Source organism: Trachypithecus francoisi, unplaced genomic scaffold, assembly GCF_009764315.1.
Source record: "Trachypithecus francoisi isolate TF-2019V2 unplaced genomic scaffold, Tfra_2.0 Lachesis_group11, whole genome shotgun sequence".
Lineage (NCBI taxonomy): Eukaryota > Metazoa > Chordata > Mammalia > Primates > Cercopithecidae > Trachypithecus > Trachypithecus francoisi.
This window is the reverse complement of record NW_022681456.1, coordinates 118,724,817-118,745,102: the sequence shown is the minus strand read 5'-3', so window position 1 is coordinate 118,745,102 and position 20,286 is coordinate 118,724,817. Positions and strand designations below refer to the sequence as shown.

Below are 20,286 nucleotides of genomic sequence, written 5' to 3'. Positions count from 1 at the left end.
CCTCATGATAATGAGTTAGTTCTCGTGAGATATGGTTATTTAAAAGTGTGTGGCACCGGCCAGGCACGGTGGCTCACCCCTCTAATCCCAGCACCTTGGGAGGCTGAAGTGGGTGGATCTCCTGAGGTCAGGAGTTCAAGACCAGCCTGGCCAACCTAGTAAAACCCCATCTCTACTAAAAATACAAACATTAGCTGGGTGTGGTGGCGGGTGCCTGTAATCCCAGCTACTTGGGAGGCTGAGACAGGAGAATCGCTTGAGCCCAGGAGGTGGAAGTTGCAATGGGCCGAGACTGCACCACTGCACTCCAGCCTGGGCGACAAAGCAAGACTCTGTCTCAAAAAAAAAAAAAAGTGTGTGGCACCCGCCCCTCTGTCCTGCCCCTCTGTCCTTGGTCCTGCTCCTGCCATGTAAGATGCCTGCTCGCTTTGCCTTCTGCCATGAGTAAAAGTGTCCTGAGGCCTTCCCAGAATCAGATGCCGCCATGTCTCCTGTACAGCCTGCAGAACTATGAGTCAATTAAACCTCTTTTCTTTGTAAATGACCCAGTCTCCGGTATTTCTTTTTTCTTTTTTCTTTTTTTTTTTTTTTTTTTTTTTTCTGAGACGGAGTCTCGCTCTGTCGCCCAGGCTGGAGTGCAGTGGCCGGATCTCAGCTCACTGCAAGCTCCGCCTCCCAGGTTCACGCCATTCTCCTGCCTCAGCCTCCCGAGTAGCTGGGACTACAGGTGCCCACCACCTTGCCCGGCTAGTTTTTTGTATTTTTTAGTAGAGATGGGGTTTCACTGTGTTAGCCAGGATGGTCTCTATCTCCTGACCTTGTGATCCGCCCATCTCGGCCTCCCAAAGTGCTGGGATTACAGGCTTGAGCCACCGCGCCCGGCCCGGTATTTCTTTATAGTAATGCAAGAATGGACTAATATGCTCTGTTTCTCTTTTCCTGCCCTCTTTTCAATAAATTGAGATTTTTTTTTTTTTTTTTTTTAGACACATTCTCACTCTGTGGCCCAGGCTGGAGTGCAGTGACGCAATCTCAGCTCACTGCAAGCTCCGCCTCCCGAGTTCATGCCATTCTCCTGCCTCAGCCTCCTGAGTCGCTGGGACCACAGGCACCTGCCGCCGCACCCGGCTAATTTTTTTTTTTTTTTTTTTGTATTTTTTAGTAGAGACGGGGTTTCACCGTGGTCTCGATCTCCTGACCTTGTGATCTGCCCGCCTTGAACTCCCAAAGTGCTGGGATTACAGGCATGAGCCACTGTGCCCAGCCAAATTGAGTATTTTTAAATATACCATTGGCTTTTTAGCTAAACATCTTTTATTTTTAGTAGTTTTTGTTAATATTACAAATATCTTTTTTTGTTGTTTTTTTTTTGAGATGGAGTCTCACTGTGTTGCCCAGGCTGGAGTGCAGTGGCATGGTCTTGGCTCACTGCAACCTCCACCTCCTGGGTTTAAGCGATTCTCCTGTCTCAGTCTCCCAAGTAGCTGGGATTACAGGTACCTGCCACTATGCCCTGCTAATTTTTTGTATTTTTAGTACAGATGGGGTTTCACCATGTTGGCCAGGCTGGTCTCAAACTCCTGACCTCGTGATCCACCTGCCTCACACTCCCAAAGTGCTGGGATTACAGGCCTGAGCCACCATGCCTGGCTGAGATTACAAATATCTTTAACAGTCTACCTCAAATTATTCTCCTTTTGTGGTTCTAACACTAATTCTGTTTACCCACTTGCAATTCTTTTTACCCATTTCCAATTATTTGAGCTCTTGTTGTCCTATATTTTACTTCTAAATGTTACATACTTTGAAATACATTGTTATTGTATTGGCAGCCAATTGTTTTTTTTAAATGTGTAGATAAGCCAGGAGCACTGATCATACCTGTAATCCCAGCTACTTAGGAGGTTGAGGTGGGAAGATTGCTTGAGGTCAGGAGTTTGAGACCAGCCTGGGAAACATAGCGAGACCCTCTCTCTAAAAAATAGAAAAATAAAAAAAATTAACCAAGGATGGTGGCATGTGCTTGTGGTTTTAGCTACTTGGGAGACTGAGGCAGGAGAATTGCTTGAGCTCAGGAGTCAAGCCTGTGGTGAGCTATGATCATGCCACTGCACTCCAACCTGGGCAACAGAGTGAGATCATGTAACTAAAAAGAAAAAAAAAAAGTATAGCTCTCTTTTCTATTTAGACTCATATTTATGCTCTCTGGGTCTCTTATTTTTTCCTACAGATCTATGCTTCCATTGACATTATTTCTGTTAATCATTTCTGGTAGAGTGGGTTTCCTGGAAATGAATTCTCCTTTTTTCTGAAAAGATCCTTATTTACCTTTAGGTTGACATATAAATAGATGTGGCCAGGCGCAGCGGTGGCTCACGCCCGTAATCTCAGCACCTTGGGAGGCTGAGGTGGGCAGATCATAAGGTCAGGAGATAGAGACCATCCTGGCTAACATGGTGAAACCCTGTCTCTACTAAAAATACAAAAAATTAGCCAGGCGTGGTGGCATGCGCCTGTAGTTCCAGCTACTCACAAGGCTGAGAATTGCTTGAACCTGGGAGTTGGAGGTTGCAGTGAGCTGAGATCATGCCATTGTACTCCAGCCTGGGTGACAGAGTAAGACTCCACCTCAAAAAAAAAAAAGAAAAAAGAAAAAGAAATATAAATAGACATCTAAGGCTAACAGGTTTTGCTTGTTTTTTTTTCATTTATTTAAGAAAACTTTTCTATTTTTGGGGGATGGTGTGGGGTGTACTAGTCTGTTCTCATGCTACTAATAAGACATACCTGAGACTGGGTAATTTATAAAGAAAAAGAGGTTTAATGGACTCACAGTTCCACATAGCTGGAGAGGCCTTGCAATCATGGTGGAAGGCAAAGGAGGAGCAAGGCACGTCTTACATGGTGGCAAGCAAGAGAGAAGTGCAGGGGAACTCCCTTTAGAAAGCCATCAGGTCGGCCGGGCGCGGTGGCTCAAGCCTGTAATCCCAGCACTTTGGGAGGCCGAGACGGGCGGATCACGAGGTCAGGAGATCGAGACCATCCTGGCTAACACGGTGAAACCCCGTCTCTACTAAAATATACAAAAAATTAGCCGGGCGAGATGGCGGGCGCCTGTAGTCCCAGCTACTCGGGAGGCTGAGGCGAGAGAATGGCGTAAACCCGGGAGGCGGAGCTTGCAGTGAGCTGAGATCCGGCCACGGCACTCCAGCCTGGGCGACAGAGCGAGACTCCGTCTCAAAAAAAAAAAAAAAAAAAAAAAAAAAAGCCATCAGGTCTTAGAGGCGTTCAGCTGCTTCAAGATGAAGCGGAACATCTTCCCAGTCACTGGCTGCCAGAAACTCATTGAGGTAGACGATGAACGCAAATTTTGTACTTTTTATGAGAAGCTTATGGCCACAGAAGTTGCTGCTGATGCTCTGGGTGAAGAATGGAAAGGTTATGTGGTCCGAATCAGTGGTGGGAACAACAAACAAGGTTTCCCCATGAAGCGTGTCTTGACCCATGGCTGTGTCTGCCTGTTACTGAGTAAGGGGCATTCCTGTTACAGACCAAGGAGAACTGGAGAAAGAAAGAAAATCAGTTCGTGGTTGCATAGTGGATGCCAATCTGAGCATTCTCAACTTGGTTATTGTTAAAAAAAAAAAAAAAGGAAAGAAGGATATTTTTGGACTGACTGATACTACGGTGCCTCGCCACCTGGGGCCCAAAAGAGCTAGCAGAATCCGCAAACTTTCCAATCTTTCTGAAGAAGATGATGTCCACCAGTATGTTGTAATAAAGCCCTTAAACAAAGAAGGTAAGAAACCTAGGACCAAAGCACCCAAGAGTCATCATCTTGTTACTCCACATTTCCTGTGGCACAAAGGGCAGCATATTGCTCTGAAGATGCCGCGTACTAAGAAAAATAAGGAAGAGGCTGCAGAATATGCTAAACTTTTGGGCAAGAGAATGAAAGAGGCTAAAGAGAAGTTCCAGGAACAAATTACAAAGATACACAGACTTTCCTCTCTGCGAGCTTCTACTTCTAAGTCTGAATCCATCAGAAATAAGATTTTTTGAGTAACAAATAAATAAGATCAGGCTCAAAAAAAAAAAAGAAAGAAAAAGAAGGAAAGCCATCAGATCTCGTGAGACTTTATCACAAGAACAGCATGGGAAAGACCCATCCCCGTGATTCAGTTACCTCCCACCGGGGCCCTCCCACAACATGTAGGAATTACAGAAGCTACAATTCAAGATGAGATTTGGGTGGGGACACAGACAAACCATATGAGGAGGTGGGGAAGCTTTTCTATTGTCTTCTGGCCTCTACTGTTTCTGGGGATAAATCAGCCATCATTCATAATTTTTTCTTTGGCTGCTTTTAATAATTTATGTTTATCTTTTATTTTCAACACTTTGACTATGATGTATCTGAGGCTGGTTTTCTTTGGATTTATTCTGCTTGGAGTTCACTGAGCTGAGGCAATCTGTGACTTGATTTCTTTTATTAGTTTTAGCAAATTCTCGTCTATAATCTCTCCAAAGATTTCTTCTGTCTCACTCTATCTTTCCTTACGGAACTTCAATGACAAATATGTTAAACGATTTGCTATCATCCTAAGGTTCTTAGATGCTCTGTTTTATCCCCCCAACATTTTTCTATTTGTGTTTTAGTTGGATTACACTCACGTGCTGTATAATGACAGTTTAGCCAACAACAGACCACGTATATGATGTTGGCCCTGTAAGATTGGAATAAAGCTGAAAAATTCCTATCAGCTAGTGATGTTGTAGCCATCATAAAGTTGTAGTGTAACACATTTCTCATGTGTTTGTAGTGATGCTGGTGTAAACAAACCTGTGCTGCCAGTCGTATAAAAGTATACCACACACAATAATGTATAGTATATAATACTTGATAATGATAAAAAATGACTATGTTACTGGTTTATGTATTTACTGTAACATACTTTTATCATTATTTTAGAGTGTACTTCACATGTATATATAACATTACATTATATATATGTATAAAGTTAACTGTAAAACAACCTCAAGCAGAAACATAAATAACAAATTTTAAAAAAAGAAAAAAGCAGCTGGGCATGGTGGCTCATGCCTGTAATCCCATCACTTTAGCAGGATGAGGCGGGTGGATCACCTGAGGTCAGGAGTTTGAGACCAGCCTGGCCAACATGGCGAAACCCCATCTCTACTAAAAATACAAAAAATTAGCAGGCATAGTGGTGCACACCTGTAGACCCGCTACTCAGGAGGTTGAGGCAGAATCACTTACCATTTATGGTAAGTGCCCTATATGGCTGTACCATATTTTATCTTTTCTGGGAGGCAAAGGTTGCAATGAGCTGAGATCGTGCCATTGCACTCCAGCCTGAGCGACAGAGCGAGACTCAGTCTCAAAAAAAACAAAAAAAAAGGAAAAAGTCTAAAGAATAAACAGAAAGAAAATATTTTGTATAGCTATACAATGTATGCTTGAAGTTAAGTCTTATTAAAAGAGTCAAAAAGCTAAAAGATGAAAAAGTTTGTAAAGTTAAAAAGTTACAGTAAGCTGAGGTTAATTTATTATTGAAGAAAGAAAAATTTTAAAAATAAATTTAGTGGCTGGGCGCAGTGGGTCACACCTGTAATCCCAGCACTTTGGGAAGCCGAGGTGGGTGGGTCACCTGGGATTGGGAGTTCCAGACCAGCCTGACCAACATGGAGAAGCCTCGTCTCTACTAAAAATACAAAATTAGCTGGGCATGGTGGCATATGCCTGTAATCCCAGCTACTTGGCAGTCTGAGGTAGGAGAATCGCTTGAACACAGGAGGTGGAGGTTGCAGTGAGCCGAGATCGTACCATCGCACTCTAGTCTGGGCAACAAGAGCAAAACTCCATCTCAAGAATACACAGATAAATAAATAAATAAAATAAATTTAGAGTAGCCTAAGTGTCCACTGTTTATAAAGTCCACAGTAGTGTGCAGTAATGTCCTAGGCCTCCACATTCACTCACCACTCACTTGCTCACTCACTTAGAGCAACTTCCAGTCCTGTAAGCTCCATTTATGGTAAGTGCCCTATATGGCTGTACCATATTTTATCTTTTATGGTATATTTTTATTGTAACTTTCCTGTGTTTAGATTTGTTTAGATACATAAATATTTACCATTTACAATTGCCTGCTGTATTCAGTACAGTCACATGCTGTGCAGGTTTGTAGTCTAGGAGCAGTAGGCTATTCCAAGTAACCTAGGTGTGTAGTAGGCTGTGTGGCATGTGTGAATATACTCTATGATATTCAAACAATGACAAAATTGCCTAATGATGCATTTCTCAGAATGTATTCCCATTGTTAAGCAATGCATAATCTATTCTTACTGATCTGCTTTTAAGTTTACTGTTCATTTCCTCTGCTGTGTCCAGTCTATTGTACATCAAATTATTTCTTCATTTCTGATTTTTTTTTTTTTCAGATGGAGTCTTGCTCTGTCGCCCAGGCTGGAGTGCAGTGGTGCGATCTTGGCTCACTGCAAGCTCTGCCTCCCGGGTTCACGCCATTCTCCTGCCTCAGCTTCCCAAGTAGCTGGGACTACAGGCGCCTGCCACCATCCCCGGCTAATTTTTTGTATTTTTAGTAGAGACGGGGTTTCACCGTGTTAGCCAGGATGGTCTCGATCTCCTGACCTCGTGATCTGCCCACGTTGGCCTCCCAAAGTGCTGGGATTACAGGTGTGAGCCACCACACCCGGCCTCTGATTTTTTTTTTTTTTTTTTTTTGAGACGGAATTTCGCTCTTGTCGCCCAGGCTGGAGTGCAGTGGCGTGATTTTGGCTCACCGCAACCTCCGCCTCCTGGGTTCAAGTGATTGTCCTGCCTCAGCCTCCCAAGTAGCTGGGATTACAGGCATCTGCCACCAGGCCCGGCTAATTTTTTGTATTTTTAGTAGAGATGGGGTTTCATCATGTTGGCCAGGCTGGTCTCGAACTCCTGGCCTCAAGTGATCTGCCCAACTCCGCCTCCCAAAGTGTTGGGATTACAGGTGTGAGCCACCGCTCCTGGCCTGATATGTTTTTTATATTTCTAGTATTTTCATTCTTTTTTTTTTTTTTTTTTTGAGATGGAGTCTCACTCTGTTGCCCAGGCTAGAGTGCAGTGGCGCAATCTCTCAGCTCACTGCAAGCTCCGCCTCCTGGGTTCCCACCATTCTCCTGCCTCAGCCTGCCAAGTAGCTGGGATTACAGGCGCCCGCCACTACGCCTGGCTAATTTTTTGTATTTTTAGTAGAGACAGGGTTTCACTGTGTTAGCCAGGATGGTCTTGATCTCCTGACCTTGCGATCCGCCCGCCTCGGCCTCCCAAAGTGCTGGGATTACAGGCTTGAGCCACCGCGCCCGGCCTGGTATTTTCATTTTTTAAATGTCTACTCTTTGTTAAAATTTCTTGTTTGTTCATAGAAGATGTTTCCCTTTTTCACCAGGTCCTTTGTCATATTTGTTAATGTTATTTTAAAGCCCATTTATAATTGCAAAATCTGGGCCTACTTGGGGCTAGCTTTTATTGATGATTTCCTCTCTTGATAATAGATCATATTTTCTTGTTTCTTTAGGTGCTTTGTAGTTTTAAATTTATGCTGCACATTGCATAAAATGGAAAGTAGAGGTTAAAGTAATATTTACTCCCAATAAAGGACACATCCTACAGGAAGCGGAATAAGTGTAATCTGAAGTTAAAGTGAGCCTAGGGTGTTTTTTCTGTTTTGCTTTTTTTGTTTTGTTTTGTTTTGTTTTTTTTGCAGTTTTAGTTAGATTCTGATCACCATGGGCTTCAAATGTTTTGACAGCAGGATCAAGATGTTCTCCTCAGCAAAGCTTAGTATATGACAGCTGCAAGGGCACAGAGATCCCTTTATGCTTGTTATCTAGCCACCGGTTTTACAAATCATGGCAACCCGTCTCATTGGTATTGGGGTGTTACTGCTTCTAGGCCCTCTCAGTGGACAGAGCTAGGGAATGTATGTATGTGTTTGTGTCCATATGAATATACACTCATACATGTATACATACATTTACATTTACCTATTTTTATATCTATCTGTCTATATTGGAAAACATGACTTTAATATTTCTAATTTCAATTAAACAGCCCAGGGCTTATTCTAGTTTTCTTCCTCTCCCCTTTCCTAACTCTCTTCTCCAAGAATGATGGTTTTTATTATTATTCTTTGTGTTAATTTTTTATTTGATCATTCCCTGTCTACATGACCAACAGTTGTTACTCCCCCCACTTCTGTGTAGATGGTCTCGCCACTCTGCTTGGGCTCTGACACACCATCCGGGCTGCCTCCTTGCTGGAATGCCTGGCTCACCCCATTTCCTCTCTAACTTGTCACCCCAGACTGCTTAGGCGTGGCCCTGCTCTCCCCACTCAGGCTCCAGTCCCTGACTCCAGGCTACCCTTCTATGGGAACATCTGTATCACTCTGCTTAGACTCCAACGTCTTGTGCCAGGCCATCCCATAGCATGGGCATCCTCCTCTCCTGCATAGGCCCCAACATCCCATGCCCCCATCACACACATGCCCCCTCACCCTGCATTCACTCAGACCCTTCGCACCATGCTGCCCTTGTGTGGGACCCCTTCCTCATATTCTGGGGCTCCAACAGCCTGTGCTGGTCCAGTCCCCGCTGTGCATGCCCTCCTTGCCATGCTTGGGCTCCAACTCCTGTGGTTGACCCATCCCTCCCTTCTTCTCCCATCCCTCTGTGGATGCTTTCCCAACCTTTCAGGCTTAGACTTGCCATTCTGGGTCACTAGGATTCAGGGACATCCTTCTAATTCTGCATGGGCTTCAGTACTCAATATTAGGGCTCTTCTCCTGCGGGGATACTGTACTCTCTTCACCGAACATGAATTTCAAAACCAGTCCTATGCCTGGTTATATATATGAGACAATATTATAGTGTTAGAGATAAAGGCAATAGTTATATCATTAGATCAGATCCAGTTGAGATGGGTTGAGAACAGTTATTCACAAAATAATTAACTCCTCTGGAGTGCCTACTATGTGCCAGGACCTGTGCTGACCATTGAAGTTACCATAACCTCTTGGCTGCTACATGCTAATTTGTTAGGGTTAGTTGCAAGTCTGGCTTAATCATCCTATCCCTCCCCTAGCCATGACACCAAGATGTAAGGGAAGTCACCCAGTTCCATATTTCTGGTATAATTATCACCCCTGGCGGGGCACAGTGGCTCACGCCTGTAATCCCAGCACTTGGGAAGGCCGAGGCAGGCAGATCACAAGGTTGGGAGTTTCAGACTAGCCTGGCCAACATGGTGAAACCCCATCTCTACTAAAAATTAAAAAATTAGCTGGGTGTGGTGATGCACGCCTGTAATCCCAGCTACTCGGGAGGCTGAGGCAGGAGAATTGCTTGAACCCAGGAGGCAGAGGTTGCAGTGAGCCAAGATTGTGCCACTGCACTCCAGCCTGGGCAACAGAGCGAGACTTTGTCTCAAAATAATAATAATAATAATAATTATCACCCCCAACCTCAAGCCATAATTCTGCCTGCCTCACCATCTTGAACCTCTCCACAGAACTATTAGCTGTTTAACCATTTTCTCATAGAGACTATTAGGATTAATCCCATCCTGCCTTATATCCTTTTTTACTTCAGTTACTACCTGAAGTCCAAGTAACCTAGAGAACAGTGTATAATATGCTATCATGGTGCTAAAATGAGTATATTTGGCCAGGCACAGTAGCTCACGCCTATAATCCTAGCTCTTTGAGAGGCCAAGATGGGCGGATTTCTTGATTCCAGGAGTTTGGAACCAGCCTGGGCAACATGGCAAAACCATAGCTCTACAAAAAATACAAAAATTTGCCAGGTGCGTGGCTCACACCTGTAATCCCAGCATTTTAGGAGGCTGAGGCAAGTGGATCACCTGAGGTCCAGAGTTCGAGGTCAGCCTGGCCAACATGGTGAAACCCTGTCTCTTCTAAATATACAAAAAATTAGCCGGGCGTAGTGGCAGACGCCTGTAATCAAAGCTACTCGGGAGGCTGAGACAGGGGAAACGCTTGAACCTAGGAAGCGGAGGTTGCAGTGAGCCGAGATCATGCCATTGCACTCCAACCTGAGCAACAAGAGGGAAACTCCATCTCAAAAACAAACAAACAAACAAAAATTAGCCAGGCATTGTGGCCTGAGCCTGTGGTTGCAGCTACTCCGAAGACTGAAGGGGAGGATCACTGGAGCCTGGGAAGTCAAGGCTGCAGTGAGCCATGATCGTGCCACTGCATTCCACCCTGTCTCAAAAAAGAAAAAAAAAAGAGGTGTATATTTAAAATATTTGTTTGAATATTCATGAAATATCTCTCAAAAAGTATACAAGAACTATGTAACAGGTAACACTGATACCTCCAGGGAGGGAAACCAGGTGTTCAGTGGGCTAAGGAAGGGAAATTGTTGACCTTATATATCCTTATGTAACTTTGAGTTTTGAACAGTGTGAATACATTTACCTATCAAATATATATATAAAACATATAATATAAAAATACTTCATTGGCTGAATATGCTCAGTTAAGTAGGCACCGTGCTAGGGACTTGGAGTATATAAACAGGTGGTTAATCACAGTCTCTACCCTTAAGGGGATGACCACCTAATGAGAGTATGAGAGTGAAAGTTAAGTATATAAATTACTACAAAGTAATTGATGCAATGATAATTGCTATATCAAAGAGATGAAAAACCTGGAAGCCACTATCTCACAAATGGTTTTTGTTTTTTTTCTTTTCCCGGAGTCTTGCTCTGTCGCCCAGGCTGGAGTGCAGTGGCGCGATCTCGGTTCACTACAACCTCTGCCTCCCAGGTTCAGGTGACTCTCCTGCCTCAGCCTCCCAAGTAGCTGGGACTACAGGTGCCCGCCACCACGCCCAGCTAATTTTTGTATTTTTAGTAGAGACGGGGTTTCACCATATTGGCCAGGCTGGTCTCGAACTCCTGACCTTGTGATCCGCCTACCTCGGCCTCCCAAAGTGCTGGGATTACAGGCGTGAGCCACTGCACCCGGCCTACAAATGGCTTATTATTTAGGTATTATATTTATGTTATATAATATGACTCATTTCCAAATGGTTTGGGGCATTTCAATTTTTACTGATTTTTTTTCAGGACATAAGGCCGACATTGGTTTTCTTGCAGGCTCCTCCTCCCCATCCCTTTGCCTCCCATCCTACCCTTTGCCATTTTTTTCTTTTCTTTTCTTTTCTTTTTTGGAGATGGAGTCTCATTCTGTTGCCCAGGCTGGAGTGCAGTGGCATAATCTTGGCTCACTGCAACCTCTGCCTCCCGGGTTCAAGCGATTGCCCTTGCCTCAGTGTCCTGAGTAGCTGGCGTTACAGGTGTGCACCACCACACCCGACTGCTTTTTTAATATTTTTGGTAGAGACAGGGTTTCACCATGTTGGCCAGACTGGTCTCACACTCCTGACCTCAAGTGATCCACCTGCCTCAGCCTCCCAAAGTGCTGAGATTACAGGTGTGAGCCATTGCGCCCGGACCCCTTTGCCATTTCTGATCTGGGAATTATTCAGTTGCTGTGTTTTTGTTTTTGTTTTAATTCAAACACACAAAAAGATTAACAGCTTACTGACATATTATTTACATAGCGTAGAATTCAACCATTTTAACTGTACAATTTGAAGAGTCTTAACACATTTATACAACCATCACCATAATCCAGTTTTAGAACATTTTTGTCACACCAAAAAGTTTCTTCATGCCCATTTGCTTTCTGTCCTTATTGTTTTGCCTTTTCTTGATTTTTTTCTTTTTCTGTTTCTTTTTTTTTAAGTGATGGAGTCTTGCTATGTTGACCATGCTGAAGTGCAGTGGCTGTTCACAGGCACAATCATAGTGTACAGCAGCCTCCAATTCCTGGGCTCAAGTGATCTTCCTGCCTCAGCCTACTGACTAGCTGGGACTACAGGTACAGGCTCTGCACCCAGGTCTCTTGTATTTTAGTTTTTATTTATTCAATTAATGTATTTATTTTAAGGCCGGGCGCGGTGGCGCAAGCCTGTAATCCCAGCACTTCGGGAGGCCAAGACGGGCGGATCACGAGGTCAGGAGATCGAGACCATCCTGGCTAACACGGTGAAACCCCGTCTCTACTAAAAAATACAAAAAAACTAGCCGGGCGAGGTGGCAGGCGCCTGTAATCCCAGCTACTCGGGAGGCTGAGGCAGGAGAATGGCGTAAACCTGGGAGGCGGAGCTTGCAATGAGCTGAGATCTGGCCACTGCACTCCAGCCCAGGCGACAGAGCGAGACTCCGTCTCAAAAAAAGAAAAAAAATTCATTTATTTTAAGACAGGGTCTCACTCTGTCACCCGGGCTGGAGTGCAGTAGTGCAATCACGGCTCACTACAGCCTCGACCTCCTGGATTCGAGCCATCCTCTTACCTCAGCCCCCTGAGTAGCTGGGACTATAAGTGTGCAAAACCATGTCTGGCTAACTTTTGTATTTTTTGTAGATAGGGTCTTGGCATGTTGCCCAAGCTTGTCTGAAACTCCTGGGCTCAAGCCATCTGCTCATCTTAGCCTCCCAAAGTGGTGGGATTACAGGTGTGAGTTATTGTTCCTGGCTGTATTTTAATTTTTTAATAGATGGGTCTTGCTGTGTTGCCCAGGGTGGTCTCATCCTGGCCTCAATCCTCCTGCCTCAGTCTCCCAAAGTTTTGGGATTATAGGCGTGACACACTGCATCCAGCCTCTTGTGTTTTTTTTTTTTGTTTTTTTTTTTAATTTTTTTTTAGCCAGAGTCTCATTTTGACACCCAGGCTGGAGTGCAGTAGCATGATCTCAGCTCACTGCAACCTCCGCCTCCCAGGTTCAAGCAATTCTTCTGCCTCAGCCTACAAATGTGCGCCACCACACCTGGCTGTTTTTTTTTTTTTTTTTTTTTTTATTTTTTTTTAGCCAGAGTCTCATTTTGTCACCCAGGCTGGAGTGCATAGCATGATCTCAGCTCACTGCAACCTCCGCCTCCCAGGTTCAAGCAATTCTTCTGCCTCAGCCTACAAATGTGCGCCACCACACCTGGCTGTTTTTTTTTTTTTTTTTTTTTTTTTGTATTTTTAGTAGAGACTGGGTTTCACCACATTAGCCAGGCTGGTCTCAAACTCCTAACCTCATGATCCGCCTGCCTTGGCCTCCCAAAGTGCTGGGATTACAGGTGTGAACCACCACTCCTGGCCGCATTATTTTTTAAAGAGGAAAAAGAATCATGAATTCATACTGATATTTTCAACTCAGCTCTTCAGGTGTGGCATCTTCTTTTGCCACACCTTATAAATCTGAGACAAATTGGTTGGCATTGAAGCTGAGCCTGGAATTTGCCAACATGTTAAATGGTGTGTGACCCCTTCACTTCCCTTTGGAAGAGTTACCGAAGTTGATTCTAACAATACTCATTTATCTTCTCTTCCAACTCTCTGCCAATTCACCTTGGAGTGGCTTGGCTCGATTTCCTTTTAATACCCTGATTTAGAAAAACGCTAATGCATATGAGACTGATCATAATATGAGGATCGATCCTGCAAGATAGATGCCAAAACAAATGCAGTGATGCCACATTAGGGTTTTCTAATTTAATTTTTATCAGATGCCAACATGCACAAAGTACTGTGCAGAGCACAGCGTGAAGCAGAGTCCCTAGCTACAGGGGTTGCAGTGGGAATGTGGTGGCCAGAAAAACCCAGGGAATTGTATGATACAATCCCAGTGGTTGGGAGGAGGTTATTATGCAGAACAGCGACGTTGAACCATTCTGCATCACAGAAGTATAGATTTCTGATGAGGGCCCCTTCTTTTCATCTCTTGTTTTTCAAATAAGCTAGGAGACAGCAAATGGGGAATTCAGGAAATTTGCTTTAAGCCATTAGCTAGGTGGAGTAGAACACACCCTTGCTTGACCTGGGCAGCACACGGCTGCTTGTGGTGTGGGGTGATGTAGAGGAGACTTCAGAGGAATTGAGACAAGGCTGGGGAGATCCTGCTCAGTCCCAAGGGTGATGGCAGAACCCAAAAGTCCTTGACGATGTGACTGTGCTACATGTGGACTATGTCACAGTAGGTGGGTAAACTCTCTGTATGTTTTTTTTTTTTTGGGTGGGGACAGAGTCTCATTCTGTCGCCCAGGCTGAAATGCAGTGGTGTGATCTCGGCTCACTGCAGCCTCCATCTCCTGGGTTCAAGTGATTCTCCTGCCTCAACCTCCTGAGTAGCTGGGATTACCGGCACCCATCATGCCCAGCTAATTTTTGTATTTTTAGTAGAAACGGGTTCTCACCATGTTGGCCAGGCTGGTCTCACCATGTACCTTCCCTTAGGGTAAAATATAGTTATTCTGATGATTAAATTGAGGAAAGAGAGAGACCCTCTCATATTGTTTTATATTGTTTTATACTTAGTACCTGTTTTAAGAAAAAAACAAAGTAGCAAAACCAAAGACAGGCAGCCCAGCGCCAGGCCCACAACCAGGCCTGGGTCTGCCTGGCCTAAACCCAGTAGTTAAAAATCAACTCACAACTTAGAAACCGATGTTATTCATAGATTCCAGACATTGTATAGAGGAACACTGTGAAACTCCCTGCCCTGTTCTGTTTCTCTCTGACCACCAGTGCATGCAGCCCCTGTCACGTACCCCCTGCTTGCTCAAATCAATCAGGACGCTTTCGTGTGAAATCTTTAGTGTTGTGAGCCCTTAAAAGGGACAGAAATTGTGCACTCAGGGAGCTCGGATTTTAAGGCAGTAGCTTGCCGATGCTCCCAGCTGAATAAAGGCCCTTCCTTCTACAACTGGGTGTCTGAGAGGTTTTGTCTGTGGCTCGTCCTGCTACATTTCTTGGTTCCCTGACCGGGAAGCGAGGTAACTGACAGACAGCCGAGGCAGCCTCCTTGGCGGCTTAGGCCTGCCCTGTGGAGCATCCCTGCAGGGCACTCCGGCCAGCCTGAGTGACGCGATCCAAAGAGCGCTCCCGGGTAGGCAATTGTCCCGGTGGAACGCCTCATCAGAGCAGCGTGTAGCAGGCCCCGCAGAGGATGAACACAGTGGCTGAACACCGGGAAGGAACTGGCACTTGGAGTCCAGACATCTGAAACTTGGTAAGACTAGTCTTTGGAACTTGCCCCACTCCATTTGAGTGGAAGCGTGGCCTGATCACCCACGGTGTGCCTGGACCGGCACTTTTGTTCGGGTTTTGACTTGACTTGAATTGCTGGATACTTTGGTTTGGGTTTTGACTTGGCTTAAATCTCTTGGTACTCGGATTTTGAATTTCGTGGTATTCTGATTTTGGTTTGGTATAAACGATACAAGTGTGTGTGCGCCCTCTTTACTCGTTCCTTGTTTTGTGGTGAGTGTGTGTGTTGTGAGTGTGGTATTTACTCCTGGGAAAACATGGGTCAGGCGCAAAGTAAGCCCACCCCGTTGGGAACTATGCTAAAAAATTTCAAGAAAAAAAAAGTGGACGGAGACTAAATTTATATAAAAAGAATGTTTATAATAAGTCAAAAAGTTGAGACATGTCAAAAAATTGTCTGCAAAAGTCGTAAAAGTTATAAAAAAATTTGTTATGCAAAAAATGTATAATTTAAAAATAATACAGCCTCCTGAGTACTACTGAAGAAACAGTTATGTGCAAGGTGTATAAGAAAAGTAAAATATAGCTTTGGTAAAAAGATTATAAGGAGGCATAAAAATGTGGATTTTTAACCTACATTAAAAGGTTAAAAAAATTATACTGTTTTAAAAGTTTAAGCAAGTTTTAAAACATTAATTGTAAAGAAAATTCTGGGCCGGGCGCGGTGGCTCATGCCTATAATCCCAGCACTTTGGGAGGCCGAGGCGGACGGATCATGAGGTCAGGAGATCAAGACCATCCTGGCTAACCCGGTGAAACCCCGTCTCTACTAAAAATACACAAAATTAGCCAGGCGTGGTTGTGGGCGCCTGTAATCCCAGCTGCTCGGGAGGCTGAGGTGGGAGAATGGCATAAACCCGGGAAGCGGAGCTTGCAGTGAGCTGAGATCTGGCCACTGCACTCCAGCCTGGGCGACAGAGCGAGACTCCGTCTCAAAAAAAAAAAAAAAAGAAAAAAAAAAGAAAATTCTGTGTGCAAACATATTAGCTAAAGTGAAAAAGGTATCATCCAGTTTTTCTGTGAACTGGACGTTAAAGTAAAATGCAACAGGTTTTTCTTAAAGCATCAACCTGCTCTTTAACAAAAATTATAAAAGGTTAAAAAGAGTCTAGAAAATCTTACCTTATGGTCAAACATAAAAAATTGGATAAATATGTCTACAAGGTTTTATTAAAATTAAGTTTAGCATTAATAACACACTAATATAAAGGTGAAATTTAGCTTATCTGGTATAAAAATCATACAAAAAGCATTATTAAATATAAAATGGTGTTTAGCTTTTTTTTGGTCTAAAAACTAGTAAAAATAGGTACTAAAGGAAACGTTCATTTTACTAGAAGATCATAGAAGTTAAAGACTTAAAACAAACTTTGACAATTAAGACAGCATACCAAGATGTAAATGCCTGGTTGAAATGGATCAAATATTCCATCTGCATGTTAAACAAAAGCAATTGTTATGCTTGTGCACATGGCAAGCCAGAGGCCCTGACTGTCCTCTTCCACTAAGGTGGTCTTCCAGTGGACCAGGCGTGGACTGCATGGTACCTCTTTTCCAGGATTCTACAGCCTGGAGTAATAAGTCATGCCAAGCTCTCTCTGCTGTATCCCAAAGTCCCTGCAGGTCAGCCCCCGAGGGCCATCCAGCTTCTGTCTCCCAACACTAAGTTCACTTTGTGTCTCTCACAGCAAGGAGGAGACTTAGCATTCCTTGGAGACCTACAGAGATGCAGTGAGCTTAAGAATTTTCAAGAGCTTATTAATCAGTCAGCCCCGAGTGGATGTATGGTGGTATTGTGGTGGATTTTTACTGGGCACTCGCCAAATAACTAGAGTGGCACTTGTGCTTTAGTCCATTTGGCTGTCCCTTTCACCCTGGCATTTCATCAATCAGAAAAAAAATATATAATAATAATAATAATAAGACATCGTAAAGTGAGAGAAACCCCTTATAGGTCTTTCAACTCTCACATCTATTTAGATGCAATTGGAGTCCCACAAGAAATACCAGATCAATTTAAAGCTTGAAATCAAATAGTTACAGGATTTAAATCAATATTTTGCTAGATGACAGTGAATAAAAATGTAATTAAACTACATCTATTACAACCAACAGCAATGAGCTTTTCACGAGTTGAAAAGAAAATCTCATGTTGGCCCCAGCCCTGAGGCTACCTGACCTGACAAAACTCTTTACACTCTATATGTCAAAAAAAAAAAAAAAATGGCAGTTGGAGTTTTAACCCAGACTGTAGGGCCCTGGCCAAGGCCATTGGCCCATCTCTCAGAACAACTAGATGGGGTTTCCAAAGGCTGGCCCCCATGTCCAAGGGCCCTGGCAGCAATGGTCCTGTTAGCACAAGAAGCAGATAAGCTAACTCTTAAGCAAAACCCAAACATAAACTCTCCCCATGCTGTGGTGAATTTTAATAAATACCAAAAGACACCATTAGCTAATAAATGCTAGACTAACTAGATACCAAAGCTTGTTCTGCAAAAATCCCCGCAGCGCCGGGCGTGGTGGCTCAAGCCTGTAATCCCAGCACTTTGGGAGGCCGAGACGGGCGGATCACGAGGTCAGGAGATCGAGACCATCCTGGCTAACACGGTGAAACCCCGTCTCTACTAAAAATACAAAAAACTAGCCAGGCGAAGTGGCGGGCGCCTGTAGTCCCAGCTACTCGGGAGGCTGAGGCAGGAGAATGGTGTAAACCTGGGAGGCGGAGCTTGCAGTGAGCTGAGATCCGGCCACTGCACTCCAGCCTGGGCGACAGAGCGAGACTCCGTCTCAAAAAAAAAAAAAAAGAGTAATAAGAACCTACTTACTGCTCCTTGTCTGATACCTGTACTTCTCCAAATGATAAAAAGCTTTGTTGCTACCTTAGTTCACCAAAATGCTTCAGCACAAGTGTACTATATGAATCACTATCAGTTAATTGCACAAAAAGACATTAGCAAAAATAAGAGTGAGAACTCCCACTAATAAAAAGTGAGAGTCTCAAAAGGGGGGAATGAGGAAAGAGAGAGACCCTCTCATATTGTTTTATATTGTTTTATACTCAGTACCTGTTTTAAGAAAAAAGGAAGCAAAACCAAAGACAGGCAGCCCAGCGCCAAGCCCAAATCCAGGCCTGGGCCTGCCTGGGCTAAACCCAGCAGTTAAAAATCAACTCACAACTTAGAAACTGAAGTTATTCATAGATTCCAGACATTGTATAGAAGAACACTGTGAAACTCCCTGCCCTGTTCTGTTTCTCTCTGACCACCGGTGCATGCAGCCCCTGTCACATACCCCCTGCTTGCTCAAATCAATCAGGACGCTTTCATGTGAAATCTTTAGTGTCGCCGGGCGCGGTGGCTCAAGCCTGTAATCCCAGCACTTTGGGAGGCCGAGACGGGCGGATCACAAGGTCAGGAAATCGAGACCATCCTGGCTAACACGGTGAAACCCCGTCTCTACTAAAAAATACAAAAAAACTAGCTGGGCGAGGTGGCGGCGCCTGTAGTCCCAGCTACTCGGGAGGCTGAGGCAGGAGAATGGCGTGAACCCGGGAGGCAGAGCTTGCAGTGAGCCAAGATCTGGCCACTGCACTCCAGCCTGGGTGACAGAGCGAGACTCCGTCTCAAAAAAAAAAAAAGAAATCTTTAGTGTTGTGAGCCCTTAAAAGGGACAGAAATTGTGCACTCAGGGAGCTCGGATTTTAAGGCAGTAGCTTGCCGATGCTCCCAGCTGAATAAAGCCCTTCCTTCTACAACTCAGTGTCTGAGAGGTTTTGTCTGTGGCTCGTCTTGCTACAGAATGAGTTAATTCATGTATGGTAGCTCCATGACTTATGATGGGGTTGCATCCAGAGAAACTCATGGTAAAGGAGAAAAATCCCAAATCAAGCCATGTTAAGTCGGCGCCCAGCTGTGCTAATTGTAGACACTCAGTAAATGCTAACTCTGATGATGATGGTGATCTCTGTTTCTTTGTCTTGAGAAATTTATTTCTTTTTTTTTTTTTTTTAAAGGCATGGTCTGGCTCTGTTGCCCAGGCTGGAGTGCAGTGGCATGATCTCAGCTCACTGCAACCTCCACCACCCAGACTCAAGCCATTCTCCCTCCCAAGTAGCTAGGACTACAAGCACATGCCACCACACCCGGCTAATTTTTGTATTTTTGTTTGCACAGATGAGGTTTCACCATGTTGCCCAGGCTGGTCATGAACTCGAGAGCTCAAGTGATCTGCTCACCTTGGCCTCTCAAAGTGCCGGGATTACTGGTGCAAGCCACTGCGCCGTCAGTCCTGAGAAATGTATAAGAGTACCCTGGTACCTGCTCTTTGGATCACTCAATGCTGAGGGTCAAAGTTTGTAATCAAAACCAAATTCCCTTCTTCTACATCTTTTCACTTGCACAGATCATCTTCCCACCTTCTCTACTGCCTCCATCATTCAAAATAAAGTGAGTGAGGCCGGGCGCGGTGGCTCAAGCCTGTAATCCCAGCACTTTGGGAGGCCGAGACGGGCGGATCACGAGGTCAGGAGATCGAGACCATCCTGGCTAACACGGTGAAACCCCGTCTCTACTAAAAAATACAAAAACTAGCCGGGCGAGGTGGCGGCGCCTGTAGTCCCAGCTACTCGGGAGGCTGAGGCAGGAGAATGGCGGTAAACCCGGGAGGCGGAGCTTGCAGTGAGCTGAGATCCGGCCACTGCACTCCAGTCCGGGCGACAGAGCGAGACTCCGCCTCAAAAAAAAAAAAAAAAAAAAAAAAAAAATAAAGTGAGTGTAGACACAGACTGAACTCTGAAGAACTAATCAATCAACCAATATTTGCATCAGCAGCACATTAGATGGCTAGTGAACTAACAGCTCTTGCCTTTAGGAACTTTCAGTCTTACTGGAGAGTCACATTAAGAAGTGCACAATTAAAGAATAACTCAAAAAATTAAAGTGGAGTGATGATTATATGGCATAAGTAATTAAAGAATAAAACGGCCGGGCGCGGTGGCTCAAGCCTGTAATCCTAGCACTTTGGGAGGCCGAGGCGGGTGGATCACGAGGTCAGGAGATCGAGACCATCCTGGCTAACA

General features: G+C 44.4%; 1 pseudogene; it reads left to right on the top strand.

The window, feature by feature from the left end:
* The first annotated feature begins 3,281 nt into the window (after nucleotides 1-3,281).
* Nucleotides 3,282-4,129, top strand: LOC117091106 (annotated as a pseudogene).
* Nucleotides 4,130-20,286: the final 16,157 nt, after the last annotated feature.